Source organism: Procambarus clarkii, chromosome 66, assembly GCF_040958095.1.
Source record: "Procambarus clarkii isolate CNS0578487 chromosome 66, FALCON_Pclarkii_2.0, whole genome shotgun sequence".
NCBI lineage: Eukaryota > Metazoa > Arthropoda > Malacostraca > Decapoda > Cambaridae > Procambarus > Procambarus clarkii.
The window spans coordinates 26,814,683-26,832,509 of record NC_091215.1 but is presented as its reverse complement, the minus strand read 5'-3'; the positions used below and the strand labels follow the sequence as shown (position 1 = coordinate 26,832,509).

Genomic DNA, 17,827 nt, shown 5'->3' with positions numbered 1-17,827 from the left:
GGGCCAATAACACTAGTGGCTTCGTCGAGGACAGGAAGCCGCTGGCTTGTCAAAGGTTCCCCCATTTCCCTTGATTTTTTCCAGTTGGATTTTAGAACTGTTGTGTTGTGTTTGTGTTTTACTGTGTGTTTCACGCACCTCTCTACTGTGTTGACAATGTCAGTGACTTATTGTACCAGTAATTTGTTTTGTATTTCTGGTATTTTATGCCAGGCAGCAACAGTATAGGTCAAGTAATAATTGTAATTAAGAAGCAATAAGATGCTTATCTTAACATACTAAGAAGGTTAGGTGAGGTCGGTGTTTTCTATGAAACTTTTCAAGGTAAACTAAAATATTCACAATCAATTAGTATGTCACATATGCACTTATTAAATAAGCCAATATTGACTGAAAGCAATTGGAGAACGGGTTGCCAGGCCGTGCTTACTTAGCTCGGGTGTGTGTTGTGTGACTGACTTTCTGATGTTTATGTGTGTATTTGTTATGAGTTCTGCTACTTACGTTCATGTACTTAATTATTGTCAAATCTCAGGAGATTTGATGTTGCTAAATGTATGTTGGTGTTCCTGTTGGGGTTCTATGTGATCTATGTATCTGAAATCATGTATGTCTATTAATTTATTTGTAAATATTATTCTTTTATAAAAAATAAGATGTGCAGTGCCCCACTGATGTCCAATCTTGTATAGTCGTTGTATCTATCGATTATGTTTAGTGTTATTTGTCACAACACTAAAATAAAGGACAGTGTTGTAGAATGGTGACAATGAAGTGAAGGGCGTTAGTGTGAAGTTGATGTGTGGAAGTCAGCAGTCACCCCACGTACCCACCTCGCAAGGCCAGTCAGTACAATGACCTCTCCAGTCATATCTGGCAGACACTATACCAGTCAAACACTGATGTATAAGTCATTGTGACCACCTTGGTTCATAATGACTTAACTCATGTTTAAGAAACGTGTGAGACATATGCCTTCAATGGCCTGGAAGCCATGAGTGAATACGCACAGCGTTTCCGGCAAAATTTGGTTGGCCGAAACCAAATATTGGTCAGTTGGGTATCGACCAACAGACCAGCTGAGTTCTCTTTATGTTATGTCCAATTAAAAAGGAACTACTTCAATATTGTCTATCAGACCGAGATAACCACTTGAAGGTCAGAGAATTACACAATGAACCCAGACGCCAATAACAGCCTCTTATAAGGTAATTAAATCTTTAAGCTGACTGACTAGATAACGAACCTTGTCAAGTGGCAAGATTACTGTAGAGTGCACATTCTTCCACTCTAAGCCTGCTACTTTCCCACTGTACCATGCTAAGCCTGCTACTTTCCCACTGTACCATGCTAAGCCTGCTACTCTCCCACTGTACCATGCTAAGCCTGCTACTTTCCCAGTGTACCATGCTAAGCCTGCTACTCTCCCACTGTACCATGCTAAGCCTGCTACTTTCCCACTGTACCATGCTAAGCCTGCTACTTTCCCACTGTACCATGCTAAGCCTGCTACTTTCCCACTGTACCATGCTAAGCCTGCTACTCTCCCACTGTACCATGCTAAGCCTGCTACTCTCCGTGTACCACACTAAGCCTGCTACTCTCCCACAGTAAGCCAGGTTAGTGGCTTAGCGTGATAACCTCGTTAACCAGAAGTTCATCAGCAGGTTGTTAGCGGTGAACTACGAGCTCCTGGTACTGAGTACTGCGCTACTTATATATTTTTGTGTACAAATATTTGAACAACTTCATACATTCATCAATAAGATGAGGGTGGGGACGGGTGGGAGTTTTTATTATTATTATTATTATTATTATTATTATTATTATTATTATTATTATTATTTTCTACCACAAACGTGGCCACACATTTACAATGCTAACCAGTATATATACATTTTCTTCTGTCTTCCATGGACAGGGTTAGAGATGTGTTAAACATATAGTTCAAGGGTTTATTGAACAATCAACCATAGAAGGTGATTCGGTGCTTTTAAAATGCTAGGCTAACCTACATACGTAAATACATAGATACACAGATTTACGTATGCCCTACATAGAGTGTTCGATGTGTCTTTTACATAGTGTCATTAATGTGCATTTACAAAGGTGAAATGTAATTCTGATCAGCTGACAGTGTGATCTAACCTCAGCCTTCTCCCCCTATCTCCCTCCTTTATCTCTCTGGGCCCTAATCTCCACCACCTCCCCCCTATTACCTGTACACACTCTCCTCCCTCCCTCCCCCCCCTGTACCTACCCCATCGCAACTCTTCACCCTAACATGACTGCTCCATGGTGGTAGTGTCCTAGAACAGCCTCCAGCAATGCTCTACTTCACAATATTGTCACCCCGTATTGTAACAAGCCATCGTCATTCAGGCCGTTCCCTTGAGTTACCACCACATAACAAATGGAACCTTTTTAGCCTACCTACACAAAAACCTCGGGTTGACGCATTGCTGTAGACAAATGTTTACACACACACAAGAATATGTTTATGATATACTGTTCCTGCTCATCTCACTGGCCACAAAACATACGGTAGTTGGAGGAGAAATCAGAACACGCGGCTCAAATTATTACGTTCTGATTGGCCAGGAAGGAGTCAACTTGTGGCGAGTGGAAAGTATAGGAGACATTGTGTCTATCGTTCACCTGGGTGTGGAGACATTGTGTCTACCGTTCACCTGGGTGTGGAGACATTGTGTCTACCGTTCACCGTGGTGAGGAGACATTGTGTCTACCGTTCACCTGGGTGTGGAGACATTGTGTCTACCGTTCACCGTGGTGAGGAGACATTGTGTCTACCGTTCACCGTGGTGAGGAGACATTGTGTCTACCGTTCACCGTGGTGAGGAGACATTGTGTCTACCGTTCACCGTGGTGAGGAGACATTGTGTCTACCGTTCACCGTGGTGAGGAGACATTGTGTCTACCGTTCACCGTGGTGTGGGGACATTCTATGGCTTGCGCGTTCATGCAGCTTTCTCATATTATATATATATATATATATATATATATATATATATATATATATATATATATATATATATATATATATATATATATATATATATATATATATATATATATATATTTTAAAACGTGTGTGCATCATACTGTAGGAATAGCAACACCATTGTTGTATGTGTTATTATTAACCAAAATGAAACATTGTTGGTGTATGTGATAGTATGAAGGTTATCACCATGAGTGCGTGTAGCAGGTGTGGAGTGCTCGAGTGCTCTGGGCTACTACATCACATCACTTGCGGTACAAGTGGCACCAAGATGGTCTGATACCTGGTTGATGGGGTTGTGGGAGTTCTTCTACTGCCCAAGCCCGGCCCGAGGCCAGGTTTGACTTGTGACAGTTTGGTCCACCAGGCTGTTTGCTTGGAGCGGCCCAGCGCAGGCCCACATACCCACCACGGCCCGGTTGGTCCGGCACTCCTTGGAGGAAACAATCTAGTTTCCTCTTGAAGATGTCCACGGTTGTTCCTCTCTACATCTGCTGCCTAACTTGCTCCACAGTTCGTAAGTCCAAGTTCTTCCTCATCAGTAGTATATTGTGGAAAATGGTAATTGTAATAAGAGTCCCTGGCGCACTCCTCTACACCCTCCTCACAGCTCTTCAGCAAGCGATTACGGAAGTATGTGTTTCACAAGAGCGAAATGAATACCCGAGCACCACTGTACCCGCCTGTGTACCTGTGCCCCTCTCACACTAGCATCATCTCTCATCAGTTATTACACCAAGGGAGAGGATATTTCTCACAAGTAAACTGGGATTAAAGACCAATCGGGTATGTGTCGACGGCGCTGGCTACTGCGCTACGGATGAGCCCAGTATCTGTACGGTATCTGTCAACACAGGGAGAGTAGAGGAGGACATAACCCACCCAAGATGAGTGGCGCTGCCCAATAAACTCGCCCCTCGGGGAAAAATTTAAACTTAAAATAACCCAGCCTCCGTACCCTGGGCATGTAAACACAGACCTCATCCTTCTAGTGTCGCGGCGTGAAGCAAGAGGGCGCTGGGGGAGTGGGGGCGTGTGTGTGGCCGCCACCAATGTCAGGGTCACCACGAGTTGGCTCCACAAGCTCCACCTGGCCACTAGTATGTGTTCACTTTAGTTCATTTATTATGCAACCCCATACCCATCCTGTGAGTGATAGTGGACCCCATACCCATCCTGTGAGTGGTAGTGGACCTCATACCCATCCTGTGAGTGGTAGTGGACCTCATACTCATCCTGTGAGTGGTAGTGGACCCCATACTCATCCTGTGAGTGGTAGTGGACCCCATACTCATCCTGTGAGTGGTAGTGGACCCCATATTCATCCTGTGAGTGGTAGTGGACCCCATACCCATCCTGTCACCGGTAGTACACCCCCATACCCATCCTGTGAGTGGTAGTGGACCCCATACCCTGTCTCCCACCTGAGGGGCTCAGAGCCCCGCCCCCCACAGCAATATAAGCTTACTCATGAGCGTGTATGCACGAAGGGCGAAATAATCGTGGCAGCCCGCTGGCTTTCTCCTGTAAGAAAGCTGCCATTAGAGCGACCTTGTGGACGGGGCGGACATGACCAGTCAACACCCCTGACGCCACGAAGGAACACCTCTACACCCTCCACAGCCCCCTTGATCTACATCCCAACACTATACACACACACACACATGCACAATCATTCACATCATGAATTGGGTTTGATATTATACCACAAGTTGTGTCCATGATACAAGTTAGCCTAGCTTGTATGATGGACAGCCATGATACAAGTTAGCCTAGCTTGTATGATGGACAGCCATGATACAAGTTAGCCTAGCTTGTATGGTGGACAGCCATGATACAAGTTAGCCTAGCTTGTATGGTGGACAGCCATGATACAAGTTAGCCTAGCTTGTATGGTGGACAGCCATGATACAAGTTAGCCTAGCTTGTATGATGCACAACCATGATACAAGTTAGCCTAGCTTGTATGATGCACAACCATGATACAAGTTAGCCTAGCTTGTATGATGCACAACCATGATACAAGTTAGCCTAGCTTGTATGATGCACAACCATGATACAAGTTAGCCTAGCTTGTATGGTGGACAGCCATGATACAAGTTAGCCTAGCTTGTATGATGCACAACCATGATACAAGTTAGCCTAGCTTGTATGATGCACAACCATGATACAAGTTAGCCTAGCTTGTATGGTGGACAACCATGATACAAGTTAGCCTAGCTTGTATGGTGGACAACCATGATACAAGTTAGCCTAGCTTGTATGATGGACAGCCATGATACAAGTTAGCCTAGCTTGTATGGTGGACAGCCATGATACAAGTTAGCCTAGCTTGTATGATGCACAACCATGATACAAGTTAGCCTAGCTTATATAATAGACAACCATGATACAAGTTAGTCAATATCCAAACTTCTAAACTTGCTCTTTGCAAGCTGTCACTTCACTCTAGTTGTGAACGAGTAACTTGGTCACAACTAAATCCTAATATGTTTCGGTTGTATGTCCAGGCCTATTCCCAGTAATTAATTTGTGTATTATTGCCCGGCTTACATTATTTGTTAGGTTAAGTTGATTATTTTTATATAAATTTGTTCGTTGAAAGAATAACATTAATTGGAGTAGCACAAAATGATTAGGGTGTCCATGAACCTAAATGTTGCAGCATGGAGGAGCGAAGCAAGAGAATTCCTTAATAATATCCAGCACTGACTTTTATGGTGCTTCAGGCACAAGGAAATACTGCCACCAGCCGCCTTTTTAACATGAAATTAACAGATAAGATTCCCCTAATTTATCTTTATATTTGGGAATATCCACTATAAAAGTATCACAGCCTATTTAACTATAAATGTGTATCACTAATTTGCTAAACCCAAGATATGCAAATTACATGATATGTTATTAATTAAAGAACAAAATGTATGTCTATGTTCATTTGCATATATTATATTGCAAAATGCAACTTAGAAATTACTTAGCAATTCAATTGTGACTAGCTATACTTCCTAGATGGCAAAGCAAATTTATATAGCTAGCATATACAACAAATACTGACTAACTCGAAAATAGGCTTCAACAAACTTTCATAAAAAAAAGTCAACCTAATCTAATAAATAATGTAAGTTGACCAGACCACACACTAGAAGTTGAAGGGACGACGACGTTTCGGTCCGTCCTGGACCATTCTCAAGTCGATTGTGATGAGGAGGTAGGGTCAGGCAATAAAAAATGTAAGTCATTATTTGTTAGATTAAGTTGATTCTACAGCTATTCACTTGTTACTTCACTGTATAAAATGCGACCTCACTCTATATGCTAATACTGCACATTCAACTGCAGAATGAAGTTGTTACTTCATTCTGCCAGCGGTTACTGCTCTCTATAAACTACTGTTGCTTCTCTCATATGTATATTACATATATAATTAAAAACTTTGCGATAGTTCACCGTATAAGGTTGACATTTTCTTGACGAAGATTAGCCACAATGAACAAATCCACAAGGGCCGTGACGAGGATTCGAACATTGTTAACCACAATGTCTTGTGGTGCAGCGAGCCATTAGTGGCCCTTGGAGGCCCGGAGCCATCACTCCCGACCACTCACACGCCCCGCTGGCATGACCCACAATAACTCCTGCATATCACTTACTCACTATTTTATTTATTTGTTGAATAAGAGAAAACTAGGTTCTCTTTGTTAGTTTTTATGTCGCGTACCGCGAGTGTGTGTGTATCAATGCCGCGCGCGGGATACTTTTCCCGCGCGCGGGATACTTTTCCCGCCCACAGCCCCACTGTCAATGACCCCAACACCGCTAGCTCCATTTGACCTCTACGCCAGCCTGCCCGATCGTGCGATTCATCCGTGTTTTGCTGGTGCTCTCTCGGCGCTCATTCTCACTTCCCCCCTGCAGCAACCCGCCCCACAGGAGCCTTCGCGGCCACCACAGCATGTAATATCCGAGTCAGCAGATCCCCAGACAGGAATTCTTGGCATTTGAGAGGGTAGCGATGCGTGCCTGAGCATAGGACGGAACAACTGATGAATGCCAACGACAGACGCTACTTCGGGGAGGCGGGAGGCACACGACACTTGCAGGCAACGCTGCTACTCTGGCCTCATGGAGATGCTTCTTTGTTTCCACCTTATGATGACAACCCTCTGGGAGACTCACGCTCATTTTGCGTGTCATGCAACCCCATGACCTGGGGTTACAACTGCTACTACTACTAGTGTATACACACACACACACACACACACACACACACACACACACACACACACACACACACACACACACACACACACACACACACACACACACACACACACACACACACACTCACACACACACACACACACACACACACACACACACACACACACACACACACACACACACACACACACACACACATATATATACAATGACATGGGTACAAATATTACCTAGGAGACGTCAGGGAGTGACAGTGAGGAATGAGAAGTGGGAGAGGCAGAGAGTAACAAGGGGGAATACCTCATGGATCAGATCCATGACGATGTTGATGGATGCTGCAAAGTTAACGACTTGAGACAGATGAAGATTGTAACATTCCCTCATGATGACTTTGATAAACTGCAGAGTTCGTCTGAGAAATGGCTATAAGAGTTTAATACAAGCAAATGTACGGTGATGGGAATGGGAGAACATGTCAGGACACCTGAAGGACGGTACACAAATAAGGAAAACTGCCTCCCAGTAACGACTAGAAGAACAAGATATATAGAACAGTGGATATAACACCAAGCCTAACATCGGAGGAACATATAAGCAGGACAACATTAATTAACAGCTTACTCTACAGTTGCTTACTCTACAGTAGCTTACTCTACAGTAGCTTACTCTACAGTAGCTTACTCTACAGTAGCTTACTCTACAGTAGCTTACTCTAGGGAGCCGGTGCCGAGCGGACAGCACACTGGACTTGTGATCCTGTGGTCCCGGGGTCGATCCCGGGCGCCGGCGAGAAACAATGGGCAGACTTTCTTTCACCCTATGCTCCTGTTACCTAGCAGTAAAATAGGTACCTGGGTGTTAGTCAGCTGTCACGGGCTGCTTCCTGGGGGTGGAGGCCTGGTCGAAGACCGGGCCGCGGGGACACTAAAAAGCCCCGAAATCATCTCAAGATAACCTCAAGATCTCAAGATAACCTGACATCACTAGACAAAAGGGAGAGAATAAAATAGAGACATAACAACTACTATTAGGGGGTTGACAGAGTGGAAAAAGAAGTGTTCACGATAGAACAAGAGAGCACAGATGGAAGCTGGAACCTCAGATGAGTCACAGAGACGTTAGAAAGTTTTCCTTTAGCGTGATGGTGGTGAGAAATGGTATGAACTAGATGAGAAAGATGTAGCTGATCCATTCACAATTTCCAAATTAGATATGACAGTGGAATAAGCCAGCAGTTATTTCATTAGATAACCAGCAGCTAGAAGGGCAGAGACCATGAGCTAAATCTCGATCCTGCAGGCACACACAGATGAGTACAAATAGGTGAGAACACGCACATACACAGTGAGAGTAGAGACATCAGAATGAAAAAAGGTTAGGAGTGGAGTATCTTGAGGTTATCTTGAGATGATTTCGGGGCTTTAGTGTCTCCGCGGCCCGGTCCTCGACCAGGCCTCCAACCCCAGGAAGCAACCCGTGACAGCTGACTAACACCCAGGTACCTATTTTACTGCTAGGTAACAGGGGCATAGGGTGAAAGAAACTCTGCCCATTGTTTCTCGCCGGCGCCTGGGATCGAACCCAGGACCACAGGATCACAAGTCCAGCGTGCTGTCCGCTCGGCCGACCGGCTCCGACCAGAGTACCACAAGGGTTGGTTCTAGAGCCCGTCCTGTTTCTAATATATGTCAATGACCTGATAAAGGAAACTGACGCCCTCATATCAATGTTTGCAGATGATGCAAAACTAATGAGAAGAGTCAGAACAGGGGTAGATTATGATGAATTCCAAACGGATTTGGATACAATCCAGAAGTGGTCTAAAAAAATGGCTGCTAGAACTTAACCCAGCTAAGTGCAAAGTTATGAGGATTGGCACGAGTGCTAAGAACAGTACACCAGTATAGGATGAAGGGAACACACAGATTCTTCAATCACAAAAGGAGAAAGACCTGGGAGTGGACTCTAACCCTGACGCCAGAAGCCCACATTACCACAATAACAACAGCTGGCATACTGGCCAACATCCGCGTGTCCTTCAGTAACTTGGACGAAGGAGCTATCCAGGCTCTATATATAACGAAGGTGAGACCCACTCTTGAATATGCAGCCCCAGCATGGGAACCCTACCTGAAAAAAATGACAAGGAGATCCTACAAAAGGTTCAAAGATATGCAACGAGACTCGTTGAGGAGCGGCACAAGGTAGACCCTAGAGTGAGGTGCGGCACAAGGTAGACCCTAGAGTGAGGAGCGGCACAAGGTAGACCCTAGAGTGAGGTGCGGCACAAGGTAGACCCTAGAGTAAGGTGCGGCACAAGGTAGACCCTAGAGTGAGGTGCGGCACAAGGTAGACCCTAGAGTGAGGTGCAGCACAAGGTAGACCCTAGAGTAAGGTGCGGCACAAGGTAGACCCTAGAGTGAGGTGCAGCACAAGGTAGACCCTAGAGTGAGGTGCGGCACAAGGTAGACCCTAGAGTAAGGTGCGGCACAAGGTAGACCCTAGAGTAAGGTGCAGCACAAGGTAGACCCTAGAGTAAGGTGCAGCACAAGGTAGACCCTAGAGTGAGGTGCGGCACAAGGTAGACCCTAGAGTGAGGTGCGGCACAATGTAGACCCTAGAGTAAGGTGCGGCACAAGGTAGACCTCATGACCCCGCGACAGGACTAACCCTTCCCCCCTCCCTCCTAGCCCAGCACTGTTGCCTGGACATGATGTCAATATCAACACAGCTTCAGTGTGGCCGCTGGTGTGTTGGTGCCAAGGTTGCTGGCGCCCCTCAACACACCTGCCCCCCAGCCTCAGCACCGGCAACCATGCAGTGCTCCCGGTGCAGTATGACAGCCACCACACTATGACACAATGGTTATATGATGCTTACTTATTTCACCGGTTTTTGGTGCTATATGGACTTGAGGTGACGTGACATTACGCAACGGAACCAGGTCACACCTGTCAGGCGGGTATAGCCAGCCGGTGCATCGTACCCGTCCACCCGTCCCAGCTATCCGCTCACCCGTCCACACACCCGTCCCAGCTATCCGCTCACCCGTCCACACACCCGTCCCAGCTATCCGCTCACCCGTCCACACACCCGTCCCAGCTATCCGCTCACCCGTCCACACACCCGTCCCAGCTATCCGCTCACCCGTCCACACACCCGTCCCAGCTATCCGCTCACCCGTCCACACACCCGTCCCAGCTATCCGCTCACCCGTCCACACACCCGTCCCAGCTATCCGCTCACCCGTCCACACACCCGTCCCAGCTATCCGCTCACCCGTCCACACACCCGTCCCAGCTATCCGCTCACCCGTCCACACACCCGTCCCAGCTATCCGCTCACCCGTCCACACACCCGTCCCAACTGTCCGCCCACCTGCTGCTGGCCTTCCTCACCAAACGTGAGAAACAATAAACACTGACCATACACCACAGTAACTTATCAAAGATCAAGTTTAAATAAATCCACTAAAAAAGTTTCAAAGGCTCTCCAGTCTTCACTTTCTTCTTAATATATACAGACACGATTAAACCTCTGGGCTGTGTTTGTCTATAAAGTACACATGGGTACTGGTCTGTAAGTGTACAAGATTGTAGAGGGACTCGTCGATAATGTCTGTTTGACTGTTGTTGATTGTTGCCGCCGGAGGACGCTGGTTTATTGTTCACCTCATACCCATCCTGTGAGCGGTAGCGCAAAAAAGCATTACAGAGAGCACAAAAGGTCTTCATCAGACCTCAACTTAGATTATTACATAAACAATATCATTTATCCTTCACACGTTATAACTACAATGTCAGTTACAGAGAATGTTCTATTTCAAGAGCTATATATTAAGAGTAAGTCATTATAGAGATAATGAGAGGATGGTCGGCCGAGCGGATAGCACGCTGGACTTGTGATACTGTGATCCTGGGTTCGATCACAGGCGCCGGCGAGAAACAATGGGCAGAGTTTCTTTCACCCTATGCCCCTGTTATCTAGCAGTAAAATAGGTACCTGGGTGTTAGTCAGCTGTCACGGGCTGCTTCCTGGGGGTGGAGGCCTGGTCGAGGACCGGGCCGCGGGGACACTAAAAAAGCCCCGAAATCATGTCAAGATAACCTCAAGATATGATGATTGCCACCTTAGAGGCGGCCTCTCCCGGCCCAAGCGGCCCGCCTCCTGACCTATTACACTTGCCGCCTCGGCTGAGATGCTGCTGTTAGTGTGAGCAACGACCGCCAGGTGTCTCTCCTGTGTGTCCACACAGGAGAGACACTCTCCGCGCCTCTCCCAGCTGGAGGAGGGGGGGGGGGCGGCTGGTCTGAGCGAGTTTACAACTTACAAACCCAACAACCGACTGGAATCCCTTTTGTACCTCAAGGACGCGCCCAGCGAGCGTGCGTGGGGGCGCGCGCGCCTGTGTGAGCATGTTGACGTGTTATACCCATACCTATTTGTACTTTTGCCCGCGGGATCGAACTTTAGCACCTGTAACCCACCTTTCAATTGTCAGCTGTCTAATACAACTGCTTCAGACTTGTTCGCCTCTGTAACCCTTTCCACTACTGCCCACAAGATGGGTATGGGGTGCATAATAAATGAACTAAACTAACTCTGTATTCCCTGTAATAGAGAGATATCTCCTACTCTAAAATGGGAATTGAGTACCGAGCAATACTCAAGACGGGAGAGCACTAGTGGTTTAAATAGTACTGTATTACCATTACTATGGGGTCCCTGGATTTGAACGTTATCTTGAGGTTATCTTGAGATGATTTCGGGGCTTTAGTGTCCCCACGGCCCTGTCCTTGACCAGGCCTCCACCCCCAGGAAGCAGCCCGTGACAGCTGACTAACACCCAGGTACCTATTTTACTGCTAGGTAAAAAGAGGCATAGGGTGAAAGAAACTCTGCCCATTGTTTCTCGCTGGCGCCCGGGATCGATCCCGGGACCACAGCGTTCTCATAATCCATGCTATCATTTTCCTGGCCGCCGCTATATTTGCTCGGTTATGTTCACTAAATGTCAGGTCGTCAGACATCATAATTCCCAGATCTTTTACATGTTGGTTTCCTGCTACGAGTAGGTCTGAGTGTGTCCTGTACCCTGTGTTTCGTTTAAGTTCCTCGTTTCCACCATACCTCAGTACCTGGAACTTTTTCCCCATTAAACATCATGTTATTTTCAGTTACCCAATCGAAGACTTTATTATTATCTGCTTGTAGTTTTACAGTGTCTTCTACTGAGGATCCGGGGTGGGGCGGGGGTGGGGCGGGGTGGGGTGGGGCTCTGGAAGGGGCTCAGGGATCGGAGGGGGGGGGGGGACCCCAACCCAAGGTTGCTCACTTGGACCTGGTCGAGCTACCGGATTTTTTGTTTGTTTGTATGTTTTTTGTTTGTAGGCCTTGCTCACGCTTGGCTGCCATCCAAGATGTTTTCATAACCCACGCCCACCTCCAACACCCACGCCACCTTCAACACCCACGCCACCAACACCCACGCCACCAACACCCACGCCACCAACACCCACGCCACCTTCAACACCCACCCCACCAACACCCACGCCACCAACACCCACGCCACCAACACCCACGCCACCAACACCCACGCCACCTTCAACACCCACGCCACCAACACCCACGCCACCAACACCCACGCCACCAACACCCACGCCACCAACACCCACGCCACCTCCAACACCCACGCCAATGTTTACAGATGAGACAAAGCTAACGAGACTGTAAAAACCGATGATAACAACAGAAAAGTATAAGATTTTACCAAACTCCAGAAGTGAGCCAGACACATGGCTGCTGGAATTAATCCCACAATTGTAAGGCAATGCAAACAGGAAAGGGTAAAATGAGACCAGGAGTTGTGTCCGACGTGAAGGGGAAGATAACGACAGTAATTGGAGAGACAAACATTTTGGGACCAGATATAATACTAATTATAGAGACACACATAAACAGTAACATCAGTAGCATATGAAAAGCTGGCAAACATGAGCTCTAAGAGACCGGGCCGCGGGGACCTTGACCCCTGGAATCAACGCAAGGAAACGCAAGGTTTTTTACATTTATAAACCGAAATAAACATATTTTTAAGGCAATATACACAGCACAAAAAAAGTTATAAGTGCAGAGGTTTGAGAAAGCATTAGTGCCAGAACTAAGAGGATTAAGCTACAATAATAGGCTTCGGGAACTGACTCTCAGAACTCTTATAGAAGAGAAGAAACAGACTGGATATTATACTTACAGCCCCGGCGCTCCTGTGCCAGGTAAGTTCACTACGGGCTCACCATAGCCCGTGCTACTTGCCCCGCTCCTGTGCCAGGTAAGTCCACTACGGGCTCACCATAGCCCGTGCTACTTGCCCCGCTCCTGTGCCAGGTAAGTCCACTACGGGCTCACCATAGCCCGTGCTACTTGCCCCGCTCCTGTGCCAGGTAAGTCCACTACGGGCTCACCATAGCCCGTGCTACTTGCCCCGCTCCTGTGCCAGGTAAGTTCACTACGGGCTCACCATAACCCGTGCTATATGGAACTTTTGTTCCGAGTAGCTGAATCTAAAACAACAACAACGGAACATTATCACAACATACAAGATACTGAGGGGGAAGTAGACAAGGACAGTCTCTTTTAATTGAGAGAAATTAGGTCAAGAGTACATAAGTGGAAGCTGGTAACGCCTAATGATTCGAAGAAATGTAAAGAAATACTTGTACGGGTGGTCAACAAGTGGAATTAACTGAATGTAACTGCGGAAACCACGACCATTCACAACTTTAAGGGCAGACAGCTAAGCACACACATAAGAGTGGAGTCCACATCTTGTCAAACACAAGACGAAGTTAGAAAAGGTTCAGAGGTATGCCACCAGGCTACTCCCCGAGCTGAGAAGAATGGGTTATGAGGAAAGATTACTGGAACTGAACCTCACGATACTGGAAGACAGAAGAGATAGGAGAGACATGATCACTACCTACAAAATTCTCAGATGAATGGACAGAGTAGATAAACTGTTTAACATGGGTTGTATGCGAACAAAGGGACACAGGTGGAAACTGAGTACTCAAATGAGCCACAGGGAAGTTAGAAAGAACTTTTTCAGTGTCAGAGTAGTTAACAGGTGGAATGCACTAGGAAGTGATGTGGTGGAGGTTGACTCCATACACAGTTTCAAATGTAGATATGATAGAGCCCAGTAGGCTCAGGAATCTGTACACCAGTTGATTGACAGTTGAGAGGCTGGACCAAAGAGCCAGAGCTCAACCCCCGCAAACACAACAAGGTGAGTACACATGGCTATAAGAGATGCAACAACAACAACATACACTCACACACACACACACACACACACACACACACACACACACACACACACACACAATTAGGTGAGCACAATTAGGTGAGTACACACACACACACACACACACACACACACACACACACACACACACACACACACACACACACACACACACACACACACACACACACACACACACACACACACGTGTAGATATGATAGAGCCCGGTAGGCTCAGGAATCTGTACACCAGTTGATTGACAGTTGAGAGGCGGGACCAAAGAGCCAGAGCTCAACCCCCGCAAACACAACTAGGTGAGTAACTAGGTGAGTACACACTCACTCGCTTGCATCAATAACAAACTTTCCTTTACTGTAGATGACACACCATACACTGGAGCTCTGAGCTGTAACGGACCTAGTGACTAGTAGAAACATTGAGCATATGAGTGTTACACTGATCTATGTGACTTTAGTGAGGATTTGCGCCTTTTCTGCCACATTCTTGTTTCTAATGACAAAATATTGTGGACACACGAGTAACAACCCCCATGATATCTTGAGATTAGTAATTATCAAAATAAATTACCAAGTCTGGAAGCCTATATAGTACTGAAGAATTGTAATTCTTGCGTAGGTCTTACCGGAGGGCGGGCGGCGTGTCGGTGTGTGGGGGATACTTGGGGAAAGTTGTCAATTGAGCACTGTCAGGGGAAAATCATAACAACTTTGTTTTGCCAGTTTTCAACAGTAATGTCACAGACAGCTGCAGCAGCTGTGGAACTAACCACATGTGTGGGTTCCTGTATTTGGGGATTCATGTGGTCCTTATATAAAAACAGGAGTCAAATAAGCAAATGATGTGATGAGCAGTCAAATATATGCCATCACCATTCAAAGGCTTATTTCCAAAAATATTGCATTAAAATCTTATATTCATATACTCTCCATTAAAATTTACCGTTGTTAAGGCTTGAAAAACGTCTTGTATAGGACTACGAGTCCATAGTGTGTGGGTCTGACGTTACTGAGCCTCCGACATGATGATACTCACAGCTGGGCTCATATATGCACGGTTTACTATACAAAATACAAAGCTCTTAACCACATGAAAGTGAATACAAAAAATCAAATTTGTATTGAACATACGCATTTTATGTTCAATTAATGGAATGTTTGCTTTTTATTTCCGACCAAAATTATAATATCATTAGGTTCCACTCTATAAAACTTTTAAAATGTCTATATTAAAGATAATGAATTTGACAAGAAAAGTTGGAATATAAAGGTAACGCGGTCATTATTGCAAGATTCCTTCCCAGGCCGGCCACCTTCAAGGAAGACGTCTCCCACACCCAAATTTGGTGGTGTCACGTTCCTCTCCAGAAGCCTGCTGCTGACCACGTGACTCACCAGTGTTATATGAGCCAACTCAGATGCCTCTTGCATTATGGGCTCACCATAGCCCGTGCTACTTGCAACTTTTCCTTCTGAGCAGCTGAATCTAAAACTACAACAACAAGCCTCTTGCACAAGCTAAGAACATGTGCAATGGCATCGCCACCCAACTGTGTCCGCGACACACTTGCCGCCATTTTCTTCTCTATTCGTTGCTTCACTAGTCTACAGACTCGTTATTATAATAAAAATAGTAATAATAATAATAAAGAAACTTACTACAATGCCGTAGTGCCTGAATAAAGGTGAAGAAAAATATATATGTGGAAGTGCATTAAAAACCAAATTTTCGGATGTAAAATATATCCCAATTTTTTTTTTAATACAGTACCACGTATATATTGGGTTTTTCCTACACCTTCAAGAACAGTAATAATGTTTATAAAAATATACAATATATTACATTGTATTGTATATATAATTGGTAAATCATTAAACAAATTATAAGGCCGAAAAACCCCACATCAACATTAGGCTTGTCAGAGTTGCCAACTCATCGATCACGCTGTAAAAAGATATCATAACTGAACTTACAAAAAATGATAACACATTACGTCCGTTACTTCTACATACCATTTATTGTCATCAAAAAGCTGCATAAATATAGTTGCTGGAAGTTAGCAGACTAAATATATCTTAATTTAATTTAATTTAATTTAAATTAAATTAATTAAGTAAGGAAAATTGGTGTTGCGGTTAGCGTGAGTGCAGCGCCATATTGCCACACTCGCACTCTGGGGCCAGATTCACGAAAGTACTTACGCAAGTACTTACGAACGTGTACATCTTTCCTCAAACTTTGACGGCTTTGGTTACATTTATTAAACAGTTTACAAGCATGAAAACTTGCCAATCAACTGTTGTTATTGTTATAAACAGCCTCCTGGTGCTTCGCAGCTCATTAACTGTTTAATAATTGTAAACAAAGCCGCCAAAGATTGAGAAAAGATGTACAGGGTCGTAAGTGCTTGCGTAAGTGCTTTCGTGAATCTGGCCCCTGGACCCACAGCGTCAACCTTACACAAGATTTACATGATCAGTAACTGTGTATTACACAAACACAACCCTGGAAACACAAACCGAAACTGTCTCTATTTTCCGCTTGTTACAACTTGAAATAAAGTTGTCACATCTTGGCTTATGACGTATTAGAACGTTGTTACAACTTGCTATATTGGTTGTTATAACTGGTTAGGAGGTGTTAAAACTTGTTCGAACGTTGTACCAACATCGTAGTTTTGTCTCTTGAAAACTAAAAATATGTTTATGAACAAGTCAATATTTTAAAATAATATTTATATATTACGAATGTTGTATAAAGATTCGCCCTTCAAGAATGAGTCTACCCCAGCACATTACAGCCTAACACGACCGTGGTTGATGATATCAGGACGAGGGGATGACATCTCATAGATAAGAGCAAGCCCATTATCTGTCATGGTTGTTGTTGTTGTTTTAGATTTAACTACTCAGAACGGAGTCTCCATGTAGCACAGGGTATGGTGAGCCCGCAATCATTATCTGTCACTAGGTAACTGCTTTATACATTTCATCTTAACAAACAAGCCTCTTCACCTCCTGTATCAGTAGTTACAATCTACTTCAGTCTATTTACCTCCTGTTATCTTGAGATTATCTTGAGATGATTTCGGGGCTTAGCGTCCCCGCGGCCCGGTCCTCGACCAGGCCTCCTTTTTGTTATACATCCCCAGGAAGCAGCCCGTAGCAGCTGTCTAACTCCCAGGTACCTATTTACTGCTAGGTGAACAGGTGCATCAGGGTGAAAGAAACTGCCCAGCGCTGTCCACTTAGCTGTCAGG

General features: G+C 45.4%; 1 protein-coding gene across 1 annotated transcript in view; it reads right to left on the bottom strand.

Annotated features, from left to right (window-relative positions):
* The window catches only part of LOC123769151 (SEC14-like protein 2), a 32,477-nt gene that overhangs the window by 9,555 nt on the left and 5,095 nt on the right, over positions 1-17,827 (bottom strand). The gene's annotated exons all lie outside the window — the stretch shown is intronic.